Source organism: Equus caballus, chromosome 7, assembly GCF_041296265.1.
Source record: "Equus caballus isolate H_3958 breed thoroughbred chromosome 7, TB-T2T, whole genome shotgun sequence".
NCBI lineage: Eukaryota > Metazoa > Chordata > Mammalia > Perissodactyla > Equidae > Equus > Equus caballus.
In genome coordinates this window covers 49,475,017-49,490,318 of record NC_091690.1, presented here as the reverse complement: position 1 = coordinate 49,490,318, position 15,302 = coordinate 49,475,017, and the positions used below count along the sequence as shown (strand labels likewise).

Sequence of the window (15,302 nt, the reverse complement as noted above, 5' to 3'; positions counted from 1 at the left end):
AAGCTATCCTGCTACTGGCTGTTTATCCAAAGAACTTGAAAACAACAATTCAAAGAGACTTATACACCCCTATGTTCATTGCAGCATGATTCACAATAGCCAAGATGTGGAAGCAATCCAAGTACCCATCAACTGATGATTGTGTAAAGAAGAGGTGGGACATATATACAATGGAATACTACTCAGCCAGAAAAAAAGAGAAAATCATCCCATCTGTAACAACATGATTGACCTTGAGGGTATTATGTTAAGCTAAATAAGGCAGACAGAGAAAGACAGACATCACAGGATTTCACTGATATGTGGAAGATAAACAAACACATGGACAAAGAGGACAGATTAGTGGTTCCCAGCTGGGAAGAGGGTGGGGCAGTGGGCATAAGGGGTAAAGGGGCACATATATGTGGTGACTGACCATAATAATGTACACCTGACATTTCACAACCATATAAACTATTATGACCTCAATAAAATAATTTTAAAAATTGGAGAATGAGGTGAAAGACAATTAGCAGATCTGTCTATTTTATGAAGACACAGCTTAGACTGTAGGCTGACTAGGTTTCCTGAGAGAACCAGGGAATCAGAGTGCTGGAATGACACTTGGATGGGTGAGAACAAATATTAAACAGGGGCTTCACGAAGTATTTCTTCAAAGGAGCCAGCATTTCACTGGAGTATTTGGTAGAGCAAGTTATGACCCCAGGACGTTGGTGGAAATAGAGCAACAGCCAGCAGTTAATCTAGTTTAAGCACAGGTTGTGTCCATGGAAGAGGAAGAGAACCCCCATGCCACTGTGTCAGGACAGCAGACACAGCCAAAGCCATGCCCGATTCCAGGGGCTAAGTCAGAAGTTTCCCTCTGTGTGGAGGACATGGACTTAGCTAGAATACTCTGCCTAGTCACTGAACAAAGAAACAAGCTAATAATAATAAAGAGTCCCAGTAGGAAGGGGACCGGTACCCAGTTGCTACAATATATTACCTATAACGTATGGATTGTAGCAAAGATATGAAACGTGCAAAGATCCCAGAAAGTAGGAACTGTACACTGGGGAAAAAACAGCTGTTGAAAACATAACCCATCTCTTCCAGGAAACCGCAGTAAAATTAACAAGTGATGTCTCAGCAGAGAAACGGGAGGTTAGGAGGCAGAGGGACAACATATTGTAAGTGAACAAAGAAAAGACCTGTCAGCCAAGAATCCCATATTCACCAAAACTACTTTATAGAGTATAAGGATGAAATAAAGACTTTCCCGGATTAACAAAAACTGAGAAAGTATATTAATAGGCAACTGCCTTATGAGGTTATTGATGGAGTTCTTCAGGTTGAAATCAAGTGACCCAGGATGGTAGTTGATATCAACCTAAAGAGAGAAGAACAGCAGTACAAGTAATTGTATATTGAAGACAGAATAAATACCAATTTTTTCCTTTCTTTTAGCTGATATCAAGGAAACTGTATAAAATAGCATGTATTTAATGTGCTGTTGTCCTTATTCCATATAGAGCTGTAATATATGTGTAATTTGTTTCTCAGTAAAAGCACAAAGGTCCTGGGTGGGAGCAAAGCTGTGTTGTGCTAAGGAAGTGACTATAGACAGTAAAGAAATAAATGTAACAAGATATTATTGGTTCTAGCCTTAGTAGATGTAATCTGCATAACAATAATACCACAAAAATGACAAAAGAGAATAGAGCTCTATATGAGTAAAGATTTTGTGCATCACTGGAATGAAGTTGGTGTAATCTGAAGCTCCTTCTTATAAATTAAGAAGCATGTGTTGAATAGTAGAGCAACCCCTAAAGAAGAAAGAACTTCAAAAATAGAGTGAAGAAGTCATTTAAAAACTGCAATGCTCCATTAGAAGATATTCAGTTAATGCAATAGAAAGCCATAAAGAAGGAGAGGAGAGGGGCAGCCGCATGGCCGAGTGGTTAAGTTGGCGCGCTCTGCTTTGGTGGCCCAGGGTGTCGGTTCAGATCCTGGGCGTGGACATGGCACCACTCATCAGGCCGTGCTGAGGCAGCGTCCCACATGCCACAACTAAAAGGACCCACAACTGAAAATATACAACTATGTACCGGGGGGCTTTGGGGAGAAAAGGAAAAATAAAATCTTTCAAAAAAAAAGAGAAGGAGTGGAGAAAGTAAAAAGAACATGAGAATTGTATAAATTAAAACTAAAAAGGCAGGTGTCATTGCAACTAGGTCTGGAATACTAAATGCGATTGCATTACATGATCCAGGCAGGAGGAAGTGATTGTCACTTCAGATTAAAACAAACAAACCACGATCTAAATACATGGTCTGTACAGGAAGCACACTATAGATTCAAAGATACGATTGAAAGGAAAAGCAGGGGAAAATGTACATCTGGATTCAGCCCCCCAAATTCAGCTGGAGAGATGACACAAATATCTAGCAAAATAGACTTTAAAACAAAAAATATTACTAAATCTAATAAGGAACATTGTAACATACCTGCGGGGTGAAAGTTTATGGCCTGCAACTAAAACAGTACAAAGAAATAAATTTATAGGCATTAATGGCTATACTGACAAAGAAGAGAGATCTCAAATCAGTAACCCAACCTTTTGCTTTAACCGACTTGAAAAGATGAGGTACCAAACCCAAAAGCAAGAAGAAAAGGAAACAAATTAGAGAACTGAGATGAAATGGATAAATTCCTAAAAGACAGAAACTAGGGAACCTAAATCAAGAATAACTGGAAAATCGGAATTGAAGTAAACAAGTGAAGGGGTTGAATTGGTAAACAAGCGACCACCCACAAACGAAAGCTAGGCCCAGAATATTTCAGCACAGAAATCTCTGAAACCTTCAGAGGTCCTTAATACCAAGTCCCCACACACTCTTCTAAAATCAGAATGGAGAGAATAATTTGCACTCATTTTTTGAGGCCAATTGCAGCAAATACCAGCAAACCCAGTCCAGGAAAATATAAAAGAATTATGCACCATGATCAAGAAGGATCTATTCAAGGGATGAAATGTTGGGTTAATATCCAAAATCCATTTATGTCATCAAGGATATCAACAGACTAAAAAGCAACAATAGCGTCACATCATTTCAACAGAACACAGGGAAAATAACTGACAAAATCCAGTACCCTTTCATGGTGAAAGCTCTCAGATTACCAGGAATTAAGGAAATTTCCTAATGTCATAATGAGCATCTATGGAAAAGTCACAGCTAGTATAATATTTAATTGGAAAAGACTGGCTGCTTTCCCCTAAAGAAAGAAATCAACGAAGCATGTCTGCTCTTGCGACTTCTATTCCAGAATGTACGGGAGATTTTAGCTGGAATCTTTATGCAGGAAAAGAAAAGAAAATGCATAAAGAAGGGTTAGAAAGATGTAAAACTATCTCTACTTCCAGTTGAGGTATCTTGGTTTTAGAAAACTGTCAGGAATCCACTACAAAGTTTATTAGAACTGATAATTACAGTTAGCAACATGGTAGGATACAAGATCAAGATATAAAAATCAATTGTATTTCTATACACTTGCAATGAACAATCTGATTATGAAATGAAGAAATGCATTGACAGTAAGTTCAAAAGAATAACATCTTTGGAATAAACTTAGCCAAAGAAGTACAAAATGGATACCCAGAAAAGTGCAAAATATGGGTAGAAAAAATTAAAAAGGTATAAATAAATGGCAAAACATCCCAATTTCATGAATCAGAAGACTTAACATTGTTGAAATGGCACTATTCCCCAGATGACCTGAGATTCAGCACATACCTGTCATTGATGCCAAGTGATTCCTCTACACAAAGTGGCAGGCTCGCTCATAAAATTATGGGAATTGCAAGAGAGTCAGAGTAGTCAAAGCAATCTTGGAAACAGAAAAACAAAATGGTAGGACTAACATTTCTTGGTTTCAAACTTTGTCATATGCCATGGTAATCAAGAGTGTGTGGTACTAACACAAGGACAGACATACAGATCTATGGAGTAGATTGAGATTTGAGAACTAAATCCATACCTCTGTGGTCCACTGATATTTTTAAAAATTGCCAAGAATGGGGCAAGAATATTCTTTTCATAAATGGGTGCTTGGCAAGTGGATGGCCATATGCAAAAAAAGAGGTTTTATCCTCATCTGACATCACATACGATAATTTACCATAAAGGATGAAGACCTAAAACTTAGAGTAAACAATAACACAATCAGGTAAAATATAAGAAAAAACTTAATCACCTTGGGTTTGGCAAAGAATTATTAGATAAGACACTGAGAGCAAAAACGGGAAAAACTACGTTATTTGCACTTCATCAAATCAATAACTTTTGTGCTTCAAAGGACCCCATCGAGACAGTGAACACACCCTTTGGAACTCTTGTGCACTGCTGCTGTGAATAAAAAACTATTTGGATGGTATGAATGCAACATGGCAATTCTTCTAAATATTACAAACCGAGTTACTGCCTGCACTAGCAATGCTGCTTCTGGGAATCGCAGTAGATTTGAAAGCAGGGACTTCAACACATATACGTCCACTGCTTTTTATACTAGCATTTTACACGTTTGCCACAAGGTGGAAGTAACCCAAGTGCCCTTCAACGGATGAATGGATCAAGAAAATCTGGCACATACATACAATGGTGTATCATTCAGCTTAAAAAAGAAAGCCAATTCTGACATGTGCTACAACTGAACTACACACTTAAAAAATGTTGAAAATGTAAATTTTATGGTATGCGTATGGTACCACAATCAAAAGCAAAACTTTTAAGCCAAGAGAGTGAAAACACAACCTATAGAATGGAAGAAAATTCTGCAAATCGTAATTCTGATAAGGAACTTGTATCAAAAATGCCTAAAGACCACTTCAAACTTAATTAGAAAAAGGCAAAAAACTCTATTTAAATATGGTAAAGGATTTGAATACACTATTTTCCAAGGAAGACAGGGAAATGCTCAAGAGCATATGAAAAGATGCTGGGCATCCTTAGTGAGGAAGGAAACACAAATCAAAACCGTAGTGACATACCACTTCACCCCCACCAGGATGGCTGGAATCAAGATGTGAGGTAAAAACAAGTGTTGTTGAGGATGTATTTAGAAATTTGAACTCTCACACGTGGGTGGTGGGAATGCAAAATGGTGTAGTTACTGTGGAAAAAGTCTGGGAGTTCCTCAAATATAAAAACTAAAATTACCATGTGACCCATCAATTCCACTCCTGGGTACTTAGGCACATTGTGTGTGTGTGTGTGTGTTTGTTTGTGTGTGTGTGGTGAGAAGACTTCATCTGCTGTCTTAGCAAATTTCAAGTATACAAATTGTATACATATATCAAGTCATCGCACTGTGATCTCTCAATATGGACAGGTGTGTTGTTCAGTTATCCCTTGATAAAGCTAAGGGGTGGGGGAAGAGTTTCCAGGTGCATCCGACAGTTGCAAAAAGACGTCATTTTTCTTGTATCAGGGAAGGTAGGTCAACGGCCTTAGATGTGGATATTAGAGCCGTTAACATTTGAGAGGTCCCTAGGGACAAGGGCAAAAGCTGATCTAAAATAAATTTCCTTCCAGTGTCAAATGTACACCTGAGACTTTAATGAACACATGTAACACCCTGTGGTTACACTGAGAAGAGTCCTTGCACCCAGCCTAGTCTGTGGGATTCAAACTTCCCACCAGAGCCAAGTGTTCTGAGGCATTTTATCTTTTTTTTTCTTTTTTGGTGAGGAAGATGGGCCCTAAGCTATCTGTTGCCTGTCTTCCTCTATTTTGTATGTGGGACACCGCCAGAGGGTGGCTTTCATGAGTGGTGTGTAGGTCCACACCCGGGATCTGAACCTGCGAACCCTAGACCACCTGAAGCAGAGCGTGTGAACTTAACCACTACACACTGGGCCAGTCCCCATGGAGTCTTTATCTTCAGTAGCAAGTGAGTGGGGTGGGGAGGGATGGCTGGAAGGCTCATTGCTAACAAGGATCACTGAATAAAAGGGAGCCTGACCCTTTATCACAGATGGTGAGGTCACATTTAAGTGTCAGTGTTTCTCAACAAGGGTCAGAGTTCCACGGTTGGCCTCGCAGCCTTATCACAAGCCCATGGCCCATAGAGGACCTAAGATCCTATTATTTCCATGTGGCCTGGCCTGGGTCACCCTCATGGTCTGTGATGAGGATTATTTCAGGCTGGTTACTTTTAAAAACACTGCAGAGGGGAAGGAGGCTCTGAGGAGTGGAATGTGCTTGCCCTTTGATGAAGATATTTGCATTTGTGAAGGAAGTCTCCATCTGTGGGGGTGTTTCCCTCTCTGCACCAGGAGGAAGGGGGGATGATCTTATCTCTAGAGACTCTTAATGGGGATGGCAAGGACTTAAGTCTTGTTTACAGTGCTGGTCTGGTAACCTCATGTAGCTGACTCCCCCCCGCCCCACCACCAAAATCCTCCTGGAAGCATAGGACATTGTGACTTAATCCGGCCTGATTGTTATCTAGAGTTATAGGACCACCCTATAACCAGACCCCACCTGCACTGAGACCATTTTAACAACTCTTTTTACATATTCTTTCCTTTGTCTTGTAAAGAGATAACTCACATACCTATGCCTTAAGTTTAGCTCTAACCCTCAACACACTGCAGCAGCTCTTCCTGCCCATGGGTCCTGTCCCCATGCTATTCCATACTATTCCCTGAATAAAACAGTACTACTGCCAGACCTTGAGAGTCCAAGAAATCTTTCTTTCGACTCCTCGCCTCCCCAGCCTGCATCATTTCTGGTGCCCCGTATGGGGGTCTTGCTTCATTGGCTTGTGAGCTCAAGTTCTGGTAAGTGCCCTTTTTTCCTTGTGCCATCCTCTCTTTTTCAAGGATGGATCTAAATTCACTTCTCCATCAGGAACTTTCTTGAACAGCTGTATGAATCCACTTTGCTGCCCACGGCTACTCTATGGGGCAAATCATGGCATTCAGCTTGAAGGGAATCAGTACCTTAAGGCTGAGGGTGATGTAGAATGAATTAATCCATTCCTTCCTAATCCTATCTCTAATATATAAATTTTACATGGGGGCGGGTCGACCACTTAAGTCATTAGGATGGTCGCCAATCTCCAAGACTCCATGGCAGGTTTCTTTTCCCAAGGCCGGATTGGCATCCCTCCCGATGGCTCCTGACCACACTCCGAACCAAGAGAAAGTCCCAACTGGGACTCCAGTTCAAGGAAAGTACCAAACTCTAACCTTTGGTTGAGTATGGGAACCCATTCTTGGGAGAATGGCTCCAGGATGCAATTGGGTAGAATGTCCCCCAGGCCAGCGGAAAACTTCTCTGTTTTTTCTCTATCCTTTTATCTCAGGAACCATTCACCAGGCACCTATTACTGCCAAGCATAATAGGGATGATATACAAGGGATGCAATGCAGGGGGATGCCCTCATCATTCCTTGCCATAGGAACCCCAACAGGGGGGATTTTCAAGGTAATGGATCCTTTTCTTTTATCTCTCTTAAACTTCTTTTATCGTGGGTACCATTCACCAGGCACCTATTACTGCCAGGCATAATAACGGAAGGTATACAATGGATGCAGTGCCAGGGGATGCCCCCAACACTCCTTGCTGTAGGAACCCCACAGGATGAACGACGGGTAGGATGCTGGCCTAGGTTGAGGGGGGATTTTAAAGGTAATGGACTCTTTTCTTTCATCTCTCTTCTTTTGTCTTTTTGCTTCTTAAGACCATGGGAGCTTCTAATTCCATTTTTAAGGATTCACCTTTGGGTTGCCTTTTAAATAACTGTGCAAAATTTGATCTACAAGATCTCAAGAAAAAGACACTTATCTTTTACTGTAATACTGTTTGGCCTCAATATAACCTGAATGAGGAAAAATGGCCCATGAATGGCACCCTAAATTTTAATACTATTTTTCAACTAGACTTATTTTGCTGCCGCCTGGGAAAATTGTCTGAAATCCCTTATATTCAAGCATTAATGGCCCTACGTCAAGATCCTGAACTCAGAGCAGTTTGTCGCATGTGTCTAGCTTCCCCAACTAAAGTAGAAAAACCTGCCCCTGATATATTAGATGATGACTGCCTTGTTAGACCTCTTCCTAAGGCCCCTGGAGCTCCTGCCCAATTAACCTCTCCCGAGGACTCAAAGACCAAAATACCCCCTCCCTGTGAGAAGGAAGCTAAAATTGAGTCCTCAATCCCCATAAGTGCTGCAGGTCATACGAGGAGTGGGACCTCTTATAATCCTGGACATTTCCCTCTCCACGACGTAGCAAATGGGGAAATGGGGACCATTCGAGTCCATGTGCCATTTTCAGTGTCTGATACGGCTCAACTTAAGACACAACTGGGTAGATATTCAGAAAATCCTTCCCAATTTATTGATGGCTTTCAAAAGCTCATTATGATCTTTGAATTGAGCTGGCAGGATATTTATATTATTCTTACTCGTTGCTGCACTACAGATGAAAGAAATCGTCTTTGGGCGGGAGCACATGAATTTGCAGACGAATTACATACTAGAGACAGACATAAATATCCAGTAGGAGGCAGTGTGGCGCCAGATACAGACAGAAATGGGATCATAGGAATGAAGAAGATCGAGGACAACGGAATCACATGGTTACTTGTTTAACAGAGGGAATAAAGAAGGGATTTACAAAGCCCGTCAATTTTGACAGACTCCAGGAAATAACTCAGGGAACAGATGAAAACCCTGCCCTTTCTCAAGGGAGATTAGCTGAAGCTATTCAAAAATACACTAATCTAGACCCTACTTCTCCAGAAGGGATTACTATTCTAAACATGCACTTCATGAGTCAATCTGCCCCAGACATACGCCGAAAATTGGCTAAATTGGCCTTGGGTCTCCAAACACCTGTACAGAGATTTCTGGAGGTTGCTACTCAGGGGTTCAATGATCGGGACTTGACTCTTAAACAGGATAAGGACAGAAGGGCAAAGTTACAGGGTAAGGCACAGGCTCACATTTTCAGCAGCCCCCATTGTGCATAGGCCACAGAAACAGGCTAACCAGGGGCCCAGGTCTCAAACTACCAATGCCGGAGGCCCAGGTGAGTCCCTTGTTACTGTTGCCGTCAATGTGGACCCTGGAGCAAAAAGTGCCCAAGAAATGATCTTCCTCCTGGGCCTTGTCCTCTCTGCAAGCGAGAGGGACGTTGGAAGCGTGATTGTCCTCGCCTCCAGAGTGAGGAGGGGCGAAGAACACACTTCCCTGCCCGGAGATGTGATCCTGAGGACTCCGCCTGAAGGGGCCCAGAGGCCAGTCCGGCTCCCATCACCACTGAACAGACTGAGCCACGGGTGACTCTGGATGTGGAAGGTAAGCAAATCAATTTTCTTATTGAGAGGGGAGCCACTTACTCTGTACTTGTTTGCCACTCTGGCCCAACTCGTAAGTCCCATCAAAAAATTGTCGGAATAGAGGGCCACTCTAAGTTTTGTTACCAAACTCTTCCTTTATCTTGCCAATATCGGACTCAGGTGTTTTCCCGTACTTTCCTAGTCCTACCTTCTTGTCCCACTCTATTATTAGGATGACAATGAAAAAATTAGGAAGCTAATTTATTCTAACACGTGAGGAGGACGGCTTGTTTGTGGCTCTCTCTCCAAGCTCTGTTGTTTCCCAGATACCCTCTGATATTCCACCCCATATATGGGAAGCAGTTGATCCCCAGGTTTGGGACTGCTCCCTTCCAGGAAGAGCTGTAACAGCACAGCCAGTCTCTATTACCCTGCGGGACTCTACTCTTGTACCCCAGAAGAAGCAATACCCTTTAACACCAGAGGCAATTGAAGGATTACAACCCCTTTTACTAAAATTCCTCACTCAGGGCCTCCTTAAGTGATGTCAATCTCCCTATAATACTCCTATCTTGCCTGTAAAGAAGCCAAATGGAGATTATCCTTTGATCCAGGACCTCCGCATAAGTGATGAGGCCACTGTTCCTATCCACCCCATCGTGCCTAAGCCAGATACTACACTTTCCCAGATCCCAGAAAACTGTAATTGGTTCAGAGTCCTGGACTTAAAGGATGCTTTCTTTTGTATTCCTTTGGATGACACTTCCCTGCCTTTATTCGCCTTTGAATGGATGTTTCCTAGTGAAGCTCTTCCTATCCAGTGACATGGACCATCCTCCTGCAAGGTTTTCAGGATAGCCCCCATTTGTTTGGAAGTGCCCTAGGCAAGGATCTGCGAGATGTCCAGCTCCCTCTTGGTGGTTTAATACAATATGTTGATGATATTCTTATTTGTAGTCCCCCAAAGGAGAATTCTGATCACAATACTGTCCTTGTCCTTAATTTCTTAGCCCAACAGGGATATCGGGTGTCCCCAAAAAAGGCACAAATTTCACAACAGCAGGTGTCCTATTTGGGCTATGATTTAACCCCAGGATACCGGGCACTTTTTATAAATACGAAAAAGACTGTCCTCGAACTTGGACCACCAAAGACAAAAAGACAACTTCCCACTTTCCTTGGTACGGCAGGATTCTGTCGTTTACGGCTTCCTCAGTTTGGGGTAACAGCAAAGCCTTTAAATGAAGCAACCAGAGGACCTGATACGGAACCTCTGGAGTGGACACAAAAAGAAGATAAGGCCTTTCGGTTGATTCAACAGCGATTGTCTTCCGCCCCAGCCCTGGCTCTGCCTAACGGCAACAAGCCTTTTACTCTTCATGTTACCGAAAAGCAGGGCCAGGCCCTTGGTACCCTCAACCCAAAGACTAGGCCCAGAGACCCGAATTGTTGGATATTTCTCAAAGACTCTAGACTCGGAGGCTTTGGGATGGCCAGCCTGCTCAAAGGCTATAGCAGCTACAGCTCTATTAGTTGAGGAGGTCTCTAAATTAACTATGGGACAACCTTTAACTGTCATGACTCCCCATCAGGTACAAGCCGTGTTACAAACTAAGGGACATCAATGGATGACTGGAGGACATCTAACTAAATATCAGGCCATCCTCCTAGACGCCCCTGAGATCATCCTTAAGCTGTGTCTAACAATTAATCCTTCAGACCTTATGCCCAGTCCTGACTACCCAGTTCAGAATTTGGAGCACACATGCTCTGAAATCATAGAACAAGGGTACTCTAGCAGGTCTGACTGCTGGACTCACCCATAGGTAATGCGGATGACACCTGGTTTGTAGATGGTAGTAGCTTCACAGAACAGGGCATACACAAGGCAGGCTACACCATAGTAAACGCCTTGCACGTTGTTGAGGCAGAAGCCCTTCCAGCCAATACGTCTGCTCAAAAGGCTGAACTCATCGCTCTTACCCGAGCCCTTCACCTGGCGAAGGATATGGTTATTAATATTTACACTGACTCAAAATATGTCTTCTTGGTCCTACATGCACATGGGGTCATATGGAAGGAAAGGGGTTTACTCAATACAAAGAAATCCCCTATCAAACATGGAGGAGAGATTTCGGCTCTTTTAAAACTCTGTGCTTCTTCCAAAGCAAGTGGCTGTGGTCCATTGCCAGGGACGTCGGAAGGATTTATCCCTTGAGAGCATGGATAATAACTTTGCTGACCGGGAAGCTAAACAGACGGCTAAACAAAGTAATCTTTTAAGCTTACTCCCCACTCCCCCTGCTTTGGGCCTTATTAGTCCTACTTATACAACTCAAGAAATAACCCTGGCTCAAGAAAAGCGATATACCCAGGAAACAAAATAGTCTTGGCTAATTAATGACCAGGGAAAAATTTTCATATGTAAAAGCCTTCAATGGAAATTATTTAATGGAATTCATCAGGCTACCCGTTTTGGCAAACAATCATTGACTCAGCTACTTTCTGAATCCTTCGATGGCCATACTTTCCATGCCACCATTAGACAGATCTGCCGCTCTTGTGCCACTTGTGCTCAAGTAAATCCAGAGGGGACAGCTAAACCACCTCCTCTGTTAGGGCCTATACAACGATGGGGCACCTCTCCCGGGGAAGATTGGCAACTGGATTTTACCCAAATGTCTCCATGTCATGGCTATAAATATCTTTCGGTGTTTGTCGATACCTTTACAGGCTGGACTGAGGCCTTCCCTTGTCGAAGTGAACCTGCAATCGAAGTAACAAAGGCCCTTTTAAGGGAGATTATCCCATGCTTTGGCTTGCCCAAGACCTTACAGAGTGGTAATGGTCCATCTTTCATAGCTCAAATAACACCACAGGTCTCTTCAGCTTTACAAATTAAATACTATTTGCATTCAGCTTGGCATCCACAATCCTCTGGGAAAGTGGAGAAGGCAAACCATAGTCTAAACCGACATCTCTCCAACTTAAGTCTCGAGACTCAGGAAACTAGGATTACACTCTTACCTGTTGGCCTCCTATGGATGAGAATGCCCCTAAGAACAGTTTAGGGTTAAGCCCTTATGAAAGCCTGTATGGAAGGCCCTTTCTATCCACCGATATAGTATTGGACTCTGATTACCACCAACTATGTCGATATTGCACTGAGGCTGGTCTAATACGAAAGGAACTAAGTGACTATGTTAATAATCATTTACCTAAGCCGGAACGATTGTCTGCCAATATACCTTGCCAGGTAAATCCTGGAGAGATGGTATATTGAAAAGATTGGAAAACACATTCCGATGGGTTAAGCCCAAAATGGAAAGGACCTTATCAAGTCATTCTAAGTAGCCCCACAGCTATAATATTAAAAGATCGTACTTCTTGGACACATATTTCCCGAATAAAACTTATGACTTGTATTCAGGACAAAGCTGATCCAGATCCTGCTGTTCAACCGGACCACTCTTGTGAACAAACCAGTGATTTAAAACTACTTTTTAGAACAAAATGAACCCTATCTTGATTATTTTCCTCTTATCTCCTTTTGTAATGACAAACAATTCTTTTTAAAAATGGGCTCAACATTATGCTGAGCTCCGTAACCAAACCACGTGTTGGGTTTGTGGACTCTTGCCTCTGTCTAGTACTTCTGCCCTCTCCTGGTGGGTCTTTCCCCTCCAGGGTACTGATTGGCGTGCAATGCTTCTCTTCACTATGCAATACATTTCTAGCTCTTCTCTTTTACAAGTTTCATCTATTACTAATCATAATGTCTCCTTGTGGCCATCTGTCTCTGACATCTGGGAGTTCCCCGGCTACAATCAAACCTTCAGCACTGCTGCCCAAATACTAACTAGATTTGCTGTGCCACAGGTGATCATAAACAAGAAGTTCCAAAGGTAACGTCCCCAACCTATCGATACGCACAGGACGGACTATATCAAATTTGGGACGAATATATTTGGCTCACTCCTTCTAGTGGTCAACTCAGTCAAAAGGCCACTCCATGTTGGGAACAAACCAATCACACCTGTGACACGTGGCCTAATAGCACCCAACCTATGGGGAAAATTCCCCGTTATATGTGTTCTCATATCATAGCCTTAAAAAGTACTGGTTGGTTTGGGACTGACTGGGATAGGCGGCCCAGCGTACGTTGGTTAGCCCCTAATGGCACTCAGTGGTTATGTGGCTCCAACTTATGGCCTTGGCTGCCACCTGGATGGACTGGATGATGCACCCTAGGCTTCGTCTGGATGCAAGATAGAACTACATTTACTATATCTCCTCCTGCTAACCTATCCAACCTGCAACAACGCTGGACCCGCTCTGTCTTCCACTGGTATGACCACCTTGCCTCAATTTTCCTTCCCCAATTAGGAATCAAAAGTATTATCTGGCACATGGAAGGTCTAAACAAATTTACTATGAAGGCATTAAATGATACATGACATAGCCTTTCGCTGCTCGATTTAGAAGTTTCCCAATTGCGTAAGACAGTCCTCCAAAACCAAATGGCAATGGATGTCTTGACAGCAGCACAGGGGCATGCTTGTACCATTATAAAAACGGACTGTTGTGTCTATATTTCTGACTACCATCAAAATATCTCTGGCTTCCTGTCTGATATGAGCCACCAAATTAAATCCATGTCTGACCCTACCCTATCTCTAAATGATTGGTTGAACTCCTGGTCAGGACCAGGTTTCGGGACTACTATCAAAACCTTATTCATTGGGTTAATCATATTGCTTGTCTTTCTTATTATAATTTGCTGTCTATTTCGTTGCTTGTGTTCTGCATGTCAACAAAGTTTCACCTCCTGGACCACCTCTCGTCAACTGATTCTCTCATCTCCAGAGGATCCGTGTACCTTGTCAGCCTTGAACTCTGTGGCCTAACCTTCCAGTCCTCTGAACTTCCTACCTGTACCTATGGCCCCTTTTAGGGACAGCTCTACGACCTTATACAGCCTGAAGTAGTTACAGAACACTGACCATTGTCCATACCCCCAACAGATTTCAGGGCCAAAGGGTTCGGGGGGGTTATGATGATGATTTTAGGCTGGTTACTTTTTAAAAAACTGCAGGCGGGAAGGAGGCTCTGAGGAGTGGAATTTGCTTGCCCTTTGTTGAGAGACATTTGCATTTTTGAAGGAAGTCTCCATCTGTGGGGGTGTCTCCCTCTCTGCACCAGGAGGAAGGGGGATGATCTTATCTCTAGAAACTTTTAATGGGGATGGCAAGGACTTAAGTGTTGTTTATTGTTCTTGTCTAGTAACTTCATGTAGCTGACTCCCCCCACCACCAACATCCTCCAGGAAGCACAGGACATCCTGACTTCATCCAGTCTGATTCTTATCTAAAGTTATAGGACCACCCAATAACCAGACCCCACCTGTACTGACACCATTTTAACGACTTTTTAAACATATTCTTTCCTTCGTCTTGTAAAGAGATAATTCACATACCTATGCCTTAAGTTTAGCTCTAACCCTCAACACACTGCAGCAGCTTTTCCTGCCCATGAGTCCTGTCCCCAGGCAGCAGCTCTTTACTGCCCATGGGTTCTGTTCTCCTCCTATTCCATACTATGCTCGGAATAAAAGAGCACTACTGCTAGACCTTCAGAGTCCAAGAAATCTTTCTATGGACTCCTCTGCTCGCCGAGCCTGCATCAGTCTGTACTTGAGCCGTTTGAAACTCAGTCAGTACTTCCCCCTGCACACCTGCACCCACGAGTTCACAAAGAGCTGGGTGGAAACCATAGAGGCAGCCCCAGGCCAGGAAAAAGTTCTGGTTAAACGCAAACCTGCCAAGTGAGTCTGGTTCCAACCGCCAGCCCAGGCGGGTTTGGCTGAGCCCTTCAGCCTCCCACCTGCTGCCACTCTGGCATGACGGGGCGGGGCGTTTGGGACTGTCCAGTCAGGGGAGCCTCTGGGGCAGGTGGGTGGGGCCATGCACTGGACTT

The 15,302-nt window shown here is 43.1% G+C and overlaps 1 protein-coding gene and 1 long non-coding RNA gene across 3 annotated transcripts in view; one reads left to right on the top strand and one right to left on the bottom strand.

Moving 5' to 3' along the window:
• LOC138925144 (uncharacterized) overlaps positions 1-15,262 on the bottom strand; it is a 38,137-nt gene extending 22,875 nt beyond the window's left edge. Inside the window, exons 1-3 of the long non-coding RNA XR_011440959.1 lie at positions 15,144-15,262; positions 12,052-12,092; positions 11,147-11,322 (exon numbers count right to left, since the gene is read on the bottom strand). This is a non-coding gene — a long non-coding RNA (uncharacterized lncRNA). The remainder of the gene's footprint in view (positions 1-11,146; positions 11,323-12,051; positions 12,093-15,143) is intronic.
• The window catches only part of LOC100066251 (zinc finger protein 709), a 112,962-nt gene that overhangs the window by 76,504 nt on the left and 21,156 nt on the right, over positions 1-15,302 (top strand). The window lies entirely within an intron of this gene.